At 48.0% G+C, this 11,714-nt stretch overlaps 1 long non-coding RNA gene across 1 annotated transcript; it reads left to right on the top strand.

The window, feature by feature from the left end:
* Window positions 1-1,586: 1,586 nt before the first annotated feature.
* On the top strand, window positions 1,587-9,239 carry LOC135977259 (uncharacterized). Its single transcript, XR_010594665.1, has 2 exons — window positions 1,587-1,824; window positions 8,464-9,239. It is a non-coding gene; the product is annotated as an uncharacterized LOC135977259 (long non-coding RNA).
* Window positions 9,240-11,714: the final 2,475 nt, after the last annotated feature.

The following is an 11,714-nucleotide window of genomic DNA, read 5'->3' as shown; positions in this document are numbered from 1 at the left end:
TTCTCCTACCCACGGCTGTATCCTTTCTTACTTCATTTTCTTCCCTCTCAATGTTAAAATCTGGCATGGAGATTACCTGGACATCTCCCAACCATCTCCCTCCAATTCCTAGTTTAAAGCTCTCTTAATCAGTTGTGCCAGCTTCCATCCTAGAAGTCTATTTCCCTTCCTACTCAGATGAAGTCCATCCCGAGAGAACAGTCCTCTGTCCATGAATGCCTTCCAGTGGCCATACATCCCAAAGCCCTCTTTATAGCACCACTGCCTGAGCCATCTGTTGATCGTCATAATCTTGTCACACCTTTGTTGCCCTTCTCTAGGAACAGGCAGAATCCCACTGAAGATCACCCAAGCCTCGTTTCCTTAAGCGTCTTCCCCAGCCTGGCATAGTCTCCCTTGATACATTCCAGCGAGAATCTAGCCGTATCATTTGTTCCCACATGAAGGACAATCAGCGGATTCTTTCCCGCTCCCATTAGAATCCTCTTCAGCCTCAGGTCCACATCCCGTATCTTAGCACCCGGCAGACAGCACACCCTTCTGTTCTCTGGATCAGCTCTGGTTACAGGCCTGTCTGTTCTTCTCAGTAAGGAGTCTCCAATCACGTAGACCTGCCTTTTCCTTGTGACGGTGTGATTCTCCGGTCTATCCCCTGTTCCCTGTGGCTGCAAGTCCTCTCGATTCCTATTTACCCTTGCAATCCTCCGCAACCCATCCCCTATCCTCCTGGGGCTCATGTTTGGTGTTGTTATCTCCATTGACTCTTCCCCTCTTCCTATAGGACTAGCTGCTCTTCTCTTCTTTCTTGCCCTCTCACCTTCAGCGACCACCTGCTGTGCCCCTTCTTCATTTTCCAACTCCGCAAACCTGTTCCTGAGCTCTATTTCTCCTTCACTAGCCCGTTTTTTCCTCTGCCTGGTCCCTCAAATTTCCTTATCAATTTTCTACAATTCCTAACTTCTGCTTTATATTCATTACTATCAACTTCCCCTTTCTTCCATTTGTGTGTATATATATATACACACCCACAGCTACCTTTATTTCCCCTTTAAGCCAGGTAATTGTTTTAACCAGCACAGCCTTCTTCCTTGACTGTTGGATTGTGGCTTTGGGGGCATCTAGTAAGGTGTTCTGAAATGATTCCCAATTACATTCACATTTTTCTGATTAAACTCTTCCCAGATGATTTGGTTCATAATTGTTTTCAGCTTTGTGAAATTGGTCCTATTAAAGCATCAAGCATATATATTACTGGTTGAAAATTTACAACGTGCAAGTAGGAATAAATGTGATTAAGTCATGATCATTTGTAACCAACATACTATTTATTTTTAGTTCTGTGAGTAGTTCCTCTTTTCCTGTTAGGACAAGGTCTAATAAAGAATTCCCTCTTGTTGGCTGCAACACTTTTTGAGTTAGGAAATTGTCATCTATAATGTTTAGAAATTCCAAGGATGTTTTACTCCTGGCAGCATGAGATCTCCAGCATATGTCCCTCGAGATGAAATCCTGCATGATCACGCAGCTTGTCATAACTATAAAGGGAAGGGTAACAGCTCTCCTGTGTACAGTACTATAAAATCCCTCCTGGCCAGAGACTCCAAAATCCTTTTCCCTGTAAAGGGTTAAGAAGCTCAAGTAACCTGGCTGACAGCTGACCCAAAGGACCAATAAGGGACAAGATACTTTCAAATCTTGGGGGTGGGGGAAGGCTGTTGTTTGTGCTCTTTGTTTGGAAGTTGTTCGCTCTTGGGACTGAGAGGGCCCAGACATCAATCCAGGTTCTCCACATCTTTCTAAACAAGTCTCTCATATTTCAAACTTGTAAGTAAACAGCCAGGCAAGGCGTGTTAGTTTTACTTTGTTTTCTCAACTTGTAAATGTACCTTTTACTAGAGTGTTTATCTCTGTTTGCTGTACTTTGAACCTGAGACTAGAGGGGGTCCTCTGAGCTCTTTAAGTTTGATTACCCTGTAAAGTTATTTTTCATACTGATTTTACAGAGAGGATTTTTACCTTTTTTCTTTAATTAAAAGCCTCCTTTTTAAGAACTTGATTGATTTTTTCCTTGTTTTTAGATCCAAGGGGTTTGGATCTTGATCCACCAGGAGTTGGTGGGAGGAAGGAGGGGAGATAGTTAATTTCTCCTTCTTTTAAGATCCAAGGGGTTTGGATCTGTATTCACCAGGGAATTGGTGAAGAGTTTCTCAAGGCTACCCAGGGAAGGGAATTAGCACATTGGGAGTGGTGGCAGCGGACCAGATCTAAGCTGGTAGTTAAGCTTAGAAGTTTTCATGCAGGCCCCCACATTTGTACCCTAAAGTTCAGAGTGGGGAAGCAGCCTTGACACAGCTTTTTCCCCAATATATTATAGATAGGTGTTTAAGGAGGTGGTCATCCTGTCCCCTAGTGTGATTTGGGGATCTGTACCAGACACCACCTAATAGCCCATCTGTTAGGACATTGATCCATAAGCTAGGGTGACCAGACAGCAAATGTGAAAAATCGAGACGGGGGTGGGGGTAATAGGAGCCTATATAAGAAAAAGACCCCAAAATCAGGACTATCCCTATAAAATAGGGACATCTGGTCACCCTACCATAAGCATTCAAGAACATTTTCTTCCAATTTGTCAGTGACTCAGAACAGGCAATGCCATTTTTGACATAGAGTGCCACTCCCCCTCACCTTCTGCCCACTTGATCCTTCATTGATTTTAACAATCATGTGAATCAAACCACCAGGTTTCAGTCATATCAACTAGATCAAATTTATGCTAAAAAATGAGCAATTCCAATTCCTCTTGTTTATTACCCAGGTTCCCAGAAGTGTGTATAAACAATACAAGAATTTATTTTCTTCGTGTCCTTTGGTTCCTTGATTAATTTTGTTCTCAACATCTCAGTTTTGTGTTCAGTGCCCCAATCTTCCCTCTTTTTATTCTCCCTTTTTTCCATAAGCTTAATCTCCTCCTGATTACTCTAGTTAGCCTATCCCCCAGGAGATTGGTCCCCTTTCTACTTAGGTGGAGGCTATCCAAACTATACAGCCCCTTCTCCCCATGAAAGTGGAGCAACGTTTCACAGAACCAAAGCCCTCTATCCAGTGATGGAGCTGCCGAAATCTTAACAACCAGTTCCCTACCGGGTCTTTGGCAGCACTTCAGCGGCAGGTCCTTCACTCGCTCCGGGTCTTCGGCGGCACTTCAGCCGCGGGTCCTTCAGTGCCACCAAAGACCCGGAGCGAGTGAAGGACCCGCAGCTGAAGTGCCGCCGAAGACCCGGTGCGAGTGAAGGACCCGCTGCTGAAGTGCCGCCGAAGACTCGGAGCGAGTGAAGGACCCGCCGCCGAGGTGCCACCAAAGACCCGGAGCGAGTGAAGGACCCGCCGCTGAAGTGCCGCCGAAGACTCGGAGCGCCACCCAGTGAGTACAAGCCCCACGTGTTTTTTTAAAGTCATCCCTGCCGGGGCCCCGTCGAAACTGTTCACCCCCCCAGAACCTCCACCCCCTCCAACCGCTCCCTGCCCCTTATCCAACCCCTCCTCCCAGCCCCGGCCCGGTTGTTAAATTTAGAAGGTGGTTTAGAACCGGTTGTTAAAGGGGTGGGCAATTGGGAGAGGGAGGTTTTTCTGTCGTTACACATCCTGCGGGACCGGCCTGTCCGGCTTGCCTGAGCTCCTGGCTGGGGAGGCTCCCCTGACCCCTCCCCCACCTCCCCCCCCCTCACAGAGCCTCAGCGTGCCGCACCGCCGGCGCCAGCGCTCTGGACCGCTCCTGGGAAGCTCTGCAGCTCCTGCCGCGTTGAGCAGCGTGGTAAGGGGGTGGGGCTGCGAGCTCCAGCGGGCCGCGCGGCATCCATACACACTGCTCTGAGCAGTATGGTAAGAGGGCAGGGCTGGGGCTGGGAGGCGGCGTTGGATAAGGGGCAGGGAGCGTTTGGAGGGGGCGGAGGTTCTGGGGGGGTGGTCAGGGGACGGGGAACGGGGCGGTTGGGTAGGCGTGGGAGTTCTGGGGCTCTGTTGGAGTGGTGGTGGATGGGGGGTCGGGGCAGTCAGGGGACAGGGAGCGGGGCGAGTTGGGTAGGGGGTGGGGTCCTGGGAGGCAGTTAGGGTGGGGGGTCTCGGGAGGGGGTGGTCAGGGGACAAGGAGTGGGGGGGTTGATGGGTTGCGGGTTCTGAGGGGGGAAGTCGGGGGCAGGATGTGGGTGGGGGTCAGATGGGGGGAGACAGGCTGTTTTGGGAGGCACAGCCTTCCCTACCCAGCCCCCGATACAGTTTTGCAACCCCGATGTGCAGGGCCAGCTTTAGGAAGTGCGGGGCCCAATTCGAACAGTTTCGATGGGGCCCCGGCAGGGATGACTTAAAAAAAACATGTAAAAGAACACGTGGGGCTTGTACTCACCAGGCGCCGCTCCGAGTCTTCGGCGGCACTTCAGCGGCGGGTCCTTCACTCGCACCGGGTCTTTGGTGGCACTTCGGCAGCGGGTCCTTCACTCGCACCGGGTCTTCGGTGGCACTGAAGAACTCGCCGCCGAAGTGCCGCCAAAGACCCGGTAAGGAACCGGTTGTTAAGATTTTGGCAGCTCATCACTGGATAGAAAGTTTTCCTAATACAGGCGCCAGCTTCTTACGGGCCCCAGGCCTCGCTCCCATCCCCCCACCTCTGCCAAGTCACCACCCCCACCCTGCCTCTTCCCGCCCAGTTCCGCCACCTCCCCAAGCATGCCCTGTCCCTACTCCTTCCCCCTCCTCACTTCCCCTTCCGCCCTACTCCCCCAGTGCCTCCTGCACACCACAGAACAGCTGATTGCGGTGGGCAGGAGGCACTGGGAGGGAGGGGGAGGAGGTGATCGGCAGGGCCACTGGCAGACGGAAGGCACTGGGGAGGGAAGGAGCTGGCTGCCAGAGGGTGCTAAGCTAGTCGGCGTCTATGTTTCCTGATACTAAACCTAAATCTCCCTCGCTGTTGCTGCAGATTAAGCCTATTACTTCTCATCCTCCCTTCAGTGGAACTGGAGAACAATTGGTCACCATCATCTTTCCAGCAGCCCTCACTGTTTTTTAAGACTCTTATTGGGTCCCCACTCGGTCTTCTTTTCTCAAGCCTAAACACATCCAGTTTTTTTAACCTTTCTTCAGAGGTCAGGCTTTCTAAACCCTTTATCATTTTTGTTACTCTCCTCTGGCCTCTCTCCAATTTGTCCACATCTTTCTTAAAGTGTGGCACCCAGAATTGGACACAGCATTCCAGCTGAGGCATCACCAATGCCAGAGAGCGACAGTTACCTCCCATCTCTTATATATGACACTCCTGTTAATACACCCCAGAATATTAGCCTTTTTTGCAGCTGCATCACATTGGTGACTCATATTTAATTTGGATCCACTCTAATCCCCAGATCTTTTTCAGCAGTACTACCACCTAGCCAGTTATTCCCCATTATGTCATTGTGGATTTGGTTTTTCCTTTCTAATTGAAGTACTTTGTACTTGTCCTTATTGAATTTCAGCTTGTTGAAGTCAGACCAGTTCTCCCATTTGTCAAGGTTGTTTTTAATTCTAATCCTGTCCTCCAGAGTTCTTGTAAACCCTCCCAGTTTGGTGTCATCTGCAAATTTTATAAGTGTACTCTCCACTCCATTACCCAAGTCATTAAAGAAAATATTGAGTAGTGCTGGACCTAGAACTGACCCCTGCAGGATCCCACCAGATGTGCCCTCCCAGTCTGGCAGTGAACCATTGATAACTAGTCTCTGAGTATGGGCTTTCAACCAGTTGTGCAGGAGTAATTTCAGCTAGACCACATTTCCCTAGTTTGCTTATGAGAATGTCATGTGTCAAAATTCTTAGGCTTGGTCTACACTAAACCCCCAAATCGAACTAAGGTACGCAACTTCAGCTACGTGAATAACGTAGCTGAAGTCGACGTACCTTAGTTCGAACTTACCGCCGTCCAGACCCGGCAGGCAGGCTCCCCCGTCGACTCCGCGTACTCCTCTCGGCGAGCAGGATTACCGGAGTCGACGGGGAGCACTTCTGAGTTCGATTTATCGCGTCCAGACTAGACGCGATAAATCGAACCCAGAAGTTCGATTGCCTGCCGCCGAACCAGCGCGGTAAGTATAGACAAGCCCTAAGTAAAATCAAGATATATCATGTCTACTACTTCTCCAAATCCACTAGGCCAGCAACCTTGTCAAAGAAGGAAATTAGGTTGGTTTGGCATGGTTTGTTCTTGACAATTCCATGCTGGCTGTTCCTTATAATCCAATTGTCCTCTAGGTTTTTGCAAATTGATTATTTAATCATTTGTTCCAGTATCTTTTCGGGTATGGAAATTAGGCTGACTGGTCTGTAATTCCCCGGGTCCTCTTTGTTCCCCTTTTTAAACATTGATACTATGTTTGCCCTTCTCCAGTCTCTGGAACCTCACCCCTCCTGCCTGTGTTCTCAAAGATAATCACTAACGGTTCCAAGATAGCTTCAGCTAGTTCCTTAAGTAATCTAGGATTAATTTCATCAAGCTCTGCCAATTTGAATATATCTAATTTATCTAAATATGCTTTAACCTGTTCTTTCCCTTTTTTGGCTTGTAGTCCTTCCCCCTTGTTGTTAATATTAATTGTGTGGACTGTCTGATCACCATTGACCTTTTTAGTGAAGACTGAAGCAAAATAGGCATTAAACCTCTCAGCTTTCTTTTGATGCCATCCATTATTAGCTCTCCTTCCCCAGTAAGCAGAGGGCCTGCACTTTTCTTGTCTTGCTCTTGCTCCTAATGGATTTAAAGAACCTTTTCTTATTGACTTTTATGTCCCTTGCTAGGTTTTACTCATTTTGTACCTTAGCCTTTCTGATTTTGTTCCTATGTGCTCATGCTATTCTTTTGTACTCCTCCTCCACTTTTTGTAGGATTCCTTTCTGATTTTCACATCATTAAAGAGTTCCTGATGGAGCCATATTCTTCCTATCTTTTCTTCACATTGGGATAGTTTACAGTGGTGCCTTTAATACTGTGTCCTTGAGAAACTACCAACTCTCTTGAACTTCTTTTTCCCTCAGATTTTCTTCCCATGGGATCTTACCGACCGGTTCTCTGAATTTGTTAAAATTCCATTGTCCTTATTCTGCTGGTTTCACTTCTTCCTTTCCTTAGGATTATGAAATCTCTCATTTCATGATGACTTTCACCCAAATTGCCTTCAACCTTCGGATTCACTACCAATTCTTCCCTGTTGGTCAGAATCAAGTCTAGAATGGCTGTCCCCCTGGTTACTTCCTACACTTGCTGTAACAAAAAAATATCCCCAATACATCCACAAACTTATTGGAAATGTTATGTTTTGCTGTATTTGGGTCATTTTAATTGGGTGTTTAAAGTCCCCATTACTACCAGGCCCTGTGTTTGGAAATTTCTGTTATTTGTTCTAGTAATGACTTATCCGCCTCCTCTGTCTGATTTGTAGGTCTACATTAGACCCGTGCAATCATGTCACCCCTATTTTACCCCTTTTATCTTTACCCTGAGAGTCTCAGCTGGTCTGCCTCTCACTTCCTACTGGCCCGCAGAACAAGTGTACATATTCTTGATGTATAATGCAACCCCTCCTCCAATGTTATCCTACTTGTCCTTCGTGAACCAGCTATACCCCTCTATTCCAATATTCTAGTCATGAGACTTATCCCACTGAGTCTCTGTGATGCCAATAAGTTATAATTTAGCTTATGTGCTAAGATGTTCTGTTCTTCCTGTTTATTCCCTTTATTCCTTGCATTCATGTACAGACATCTAAAATGTTGGGCAGATTCCCCCACTGATTTTCCTCTTGTTGCTCCTATGACCCTGTTGTAATTTTTCATGTCTCCCCCCCCACCCCCCATATCTAACCCTTGCATGACTTGTCACATGGCCAGGTCTGAAGCTGAAATGAGATGGGACATTTCCAAAAGGAACCTGTCACCTCTCATCCTCAGCACACTTCTGAGCCAACCATACACAGAGGGCCTGTTTTACAGGCCAGCCAGCCCTGTCCAATTATCAGACCCCTTTAGAAAGGCATCAGGTGCTGCCTACAAAGGGCTGGGATAGCTCAGCTGGAAGGGAGATGCAGGATGGAGATGGGTTCCTGCAGTAGGTCCTGAAGCAGGGGAATTGAAGGGAAGGGGGTATCCTCCTTACAGCACTGGGAGAGGCACCTCTGAGAGTCAGTGTGACGTTATTGACATGAACTGTGACCGTATAGATCATTGCTGCAACCAAGGTCCTGTAGTTGCACCAAATCTTGTACAAAGGAGGTCAAGTAAGGTGTCTATGGAAAGGTTGTAATTTGCTAGTTATGATTATGCTGTCAGTACATGTGTATACTTTTTTGTATTTGAAGTATGAGTATTGGCTATGAACTTGTATCTCAATGTGGTTTTTTTTTAAATAAATTAAATTAAATTTTATTGTTTGATTCTAAGTTGCATCAGTGAAGCATTTGGTCAGTTTCTTGAGAAAGGACTATTCTGAGTAAGTGCCCAATCAAGAAACAGTTAACTGACAATGGACTTTGGGAGACGCCAATCCACATCTGAGCTTTCCTGGGAACGTTCAAACTAACATGTAAACAATGGCGTCGGCCTGCAAGAAGCTGAATCATTCATGGACATGTGACTTGCCCAGGTGGCTACAAACTCCATCTTGTTGCTGTGATTTTGCACAGAAGAACAAAGGGGTTTCTGTCCACAAGAGAGAGAATATAAAAGACCCTGGAAGCTCCTCCATTTTTTCTTCAGCTGGTTCAAGAGATGGCCTCTCCACCCCAAAGAGATGCCTGAAAGAAACTGGAACAAAGGACAGTAACTATGGGGGTGTGAGTGATTGCTGGACCTAGGCCATAAACTACAATATTGGTCTGAAAAAGATTGGGCCCAGACTAGGAGGGGGTCTAGTCTGTGAAAAGAACAGGAGTACTTGTGGCACCTTAGAGACTAACAAATTTATTAGAGCATAAGCTTTCGTGGACTACAGCCCACTTCTTCGGATGCATATAGAGTGAAAATGTAGTCTGTGAAAGAAGCCTATTGGGACATCTCTGAGGATGAGATGTATCTGTATTCAGTTTCCTACTGTATTAGGCTTAGACTTGCGTGTTTTGTTTTATTTTGCTTGGCAACTTACTTTTTTCTGTCTGTTATTACTTGGAACCACTTAAATCCTACTTTTTATACTTAATAAAATCACTTTTTGCTTATTATTGAACCAGAGTTAGTGACTAATACCTGGGGGAGCAAACAGCTGTGCATATCTCTTTATCAGTGTTATAGAGGGTGAACAATTTATGTGTTTACCCTGTATACGCTTTATACAGAGTAAAACGGATTTATTTGGGGTTTGGATCCCATTGGGAGCTGGGTGTCTGGGTGCTAGAGACAGGAGCACTTGCTAAGCCATTTTCAGTTAAGTCTGCAGCTTTGGGGGCGTGGGTCAGACCCTGAATCTGGGTTGCAGCAGATTACCGTATCTGGCTCAACAAGACAGGGTTCTGGAGGCCCAAACTGGCAAAGAAAATGGGCTCAGAGGTAGTCTCAGCACATCAGGTGACAATCCCAAGGGGGTCTCTGTGACTGAACCCATGACAGTCTGAACCAAGGATGGGCCCAAAAACTGCTTTTGTTTTGGTGTTTTGCCTAAGTTTTATGTTTTAAGAATAAAATTGGGCCAGAAAGAGACTTAGGCATGACAGCAAGTCCTTCCTGGGCAGGGCAGAAGATCCTACATGAGTGAGGGGAAACTGAGGCAGCAACTACCTTGAATCCAGATTGGGTAGGTGGCACTGTGACACCCTGGCTCTCCCCTGCCTGGCTTGCTATGCCATTGTTTGCACATGTGCAAAGCAGGTGTAAAACATGACCAGATGGGAACAGAAGCATTTGCACATGTGCAAACGGTGCCCCAAGGTGCAGGGAGTGGAGAACCGAACCAGGCCTTGAGTGAATGAGGAACTTTCTGCCTTCTCCTCTCGAGCATCCTCCTGAATTCATCCAAGGAGGCCTGTGGCACGAGCCTCATAGCTCTCAGCTCATGGTGGCACCTTACAGTGGCAGGAGCCCTGGTCCTTCTTGCCCTGCAGTGGATCTGAGACTGACCCAAGCCTCCGGGGTTTGTAATATCCCAGCAGGGGAATTAGCACTGAGGCCCGAGTCCCTGATCTGGTCCCCGCTGCAGTGACACTGGAGCTTCCTCGGCAAGTAGCTGCACTAATAACCCCTTTGACAGCTTACTTCAGCATGACAGAATGAGCTGGGGATGCTCAGCAGCTACATGGACAAGGCTGCTCCCCAGCACCAGCAGCATCCCCCTCCAGTCACCCCCCTTTCCAGCCCTGTTCACCCCTGAGAAAGGGGAAGGATCCAACCCCTCAGGACAGAGCGCCTAGAGCCAGGCAGCCAGGGACTCTGCCCAGCACAGACACTATGAGCAGCTGTAGGGCTGGGCCCCTAGGGCCAAGGGGCTGGGGGAACAAGCTCCATGACTCAGGTGATGTCACTTTGTTGAGTGGGGCTGTTAAATGCCACATCCAGAATCCACAGCTTGAGCTGGGCTCCTGCCCGAAGCGTCAATCCAGCAGAAACGGCTATATTTGGTAATGGCGATGGTGGGGAAGGCCCAGCCGCAGAATGTTGATTCAGCCGCCCAAATACTCAGCCACTTCCTGTTTGGATGCACTAACATGACTTGCCTCCTTTACAGAAGGCTGTTCGTTCACAGAACTGAAGTGCTGTTGACAAAGAGGAGGCTGACAGAGCTGAGCCGGAACAGCTGGGCTGCCTCCCCAAGTGTAACGGAAAGAAACCAGAGCAAACTGCCTCCCCCGCCACGTCTCAAGCAGCGTCGCTCACAGCGCAGCATGGCTCTAGCTTGCAGTCTCCTCTTCCCGACACCTCCTGGGAGCCTGTGGGCAAACTAATGAGAATACAGCTAAGCCCAGCAACACCCCGTACAAAGTTTCACCCCCAGAGCTGATGTGCCTGCCCTGGATGCCCTGATATTAGTTCTGGCTGCAGATCACGAAGAGAACAGCCTGTCTCTGTTACTTTGAGAGAGAGCGTAGTCTAGTGGTTGGAGCAGCAGCCAAGGAATCAGGACTTGGACACCTGGAGTCTACTTCCTTTTCTGCTGCTCTGGTTTATCACCTTTGACACCTCACTTAGGAACAATGGATGGCCTGCCATTTGTACCCGCAATCTTTGCAAATAAACCGTGGCCCAAATGGCCACTTGGGAGTCTAGCTACCACTGAAGGGTGTGATACACCAGGTGGCTGCAAGGCAGGTGCTTAGGTTTCCACCCTCCATGTATTTTGTGTAACCCAAATTTTGTCTGCAAAGGGAAGCCAGTGCTCATCCCATCCATTCTCTATGTCTACAGCTACTGCCCCTAAAACGAGGGGACAATTAGAGCTGGTTGGCCAATTTGTGACTATATTTGAGAACGGAGGAGGGGAGTCCCTGCTCCTGGTGGTGTAGGAGGACTTGTTATGGGGGATGTTCGTACGGCTGCCAGGTATTCAGGGCAGTGCTTAAAAGTCACCAACATCTCATGAATTTGCTAACTCTGAGCCCAGTTGTGCCTCCAAGATCCTCTGCTTATGGGCCACACCTGTCTGTGCTGAAGGAGTCATGCTTCTGGAACCCAGCAGGCAGCACCAGAGAACCACCAGCAGCATGGAG

This window comes from Chrysemys picta, chromosome 23 (assembly GCF_011386835.1).
Source record: "Chrysemys picta bellii isolate R12L10 chromosome 23, ASM1138683v2, whole genome shotgun sequence".
NCBI classification, from domain to species: domain Eukaryota; kingdom Metazoa; phylum Chordata; order Testudines; family Emydidae; genus Chrysemys; species Chrysemys picta.
This window is presented reverse-complemented; position numbering and strand designations above follow the sequence as displayed.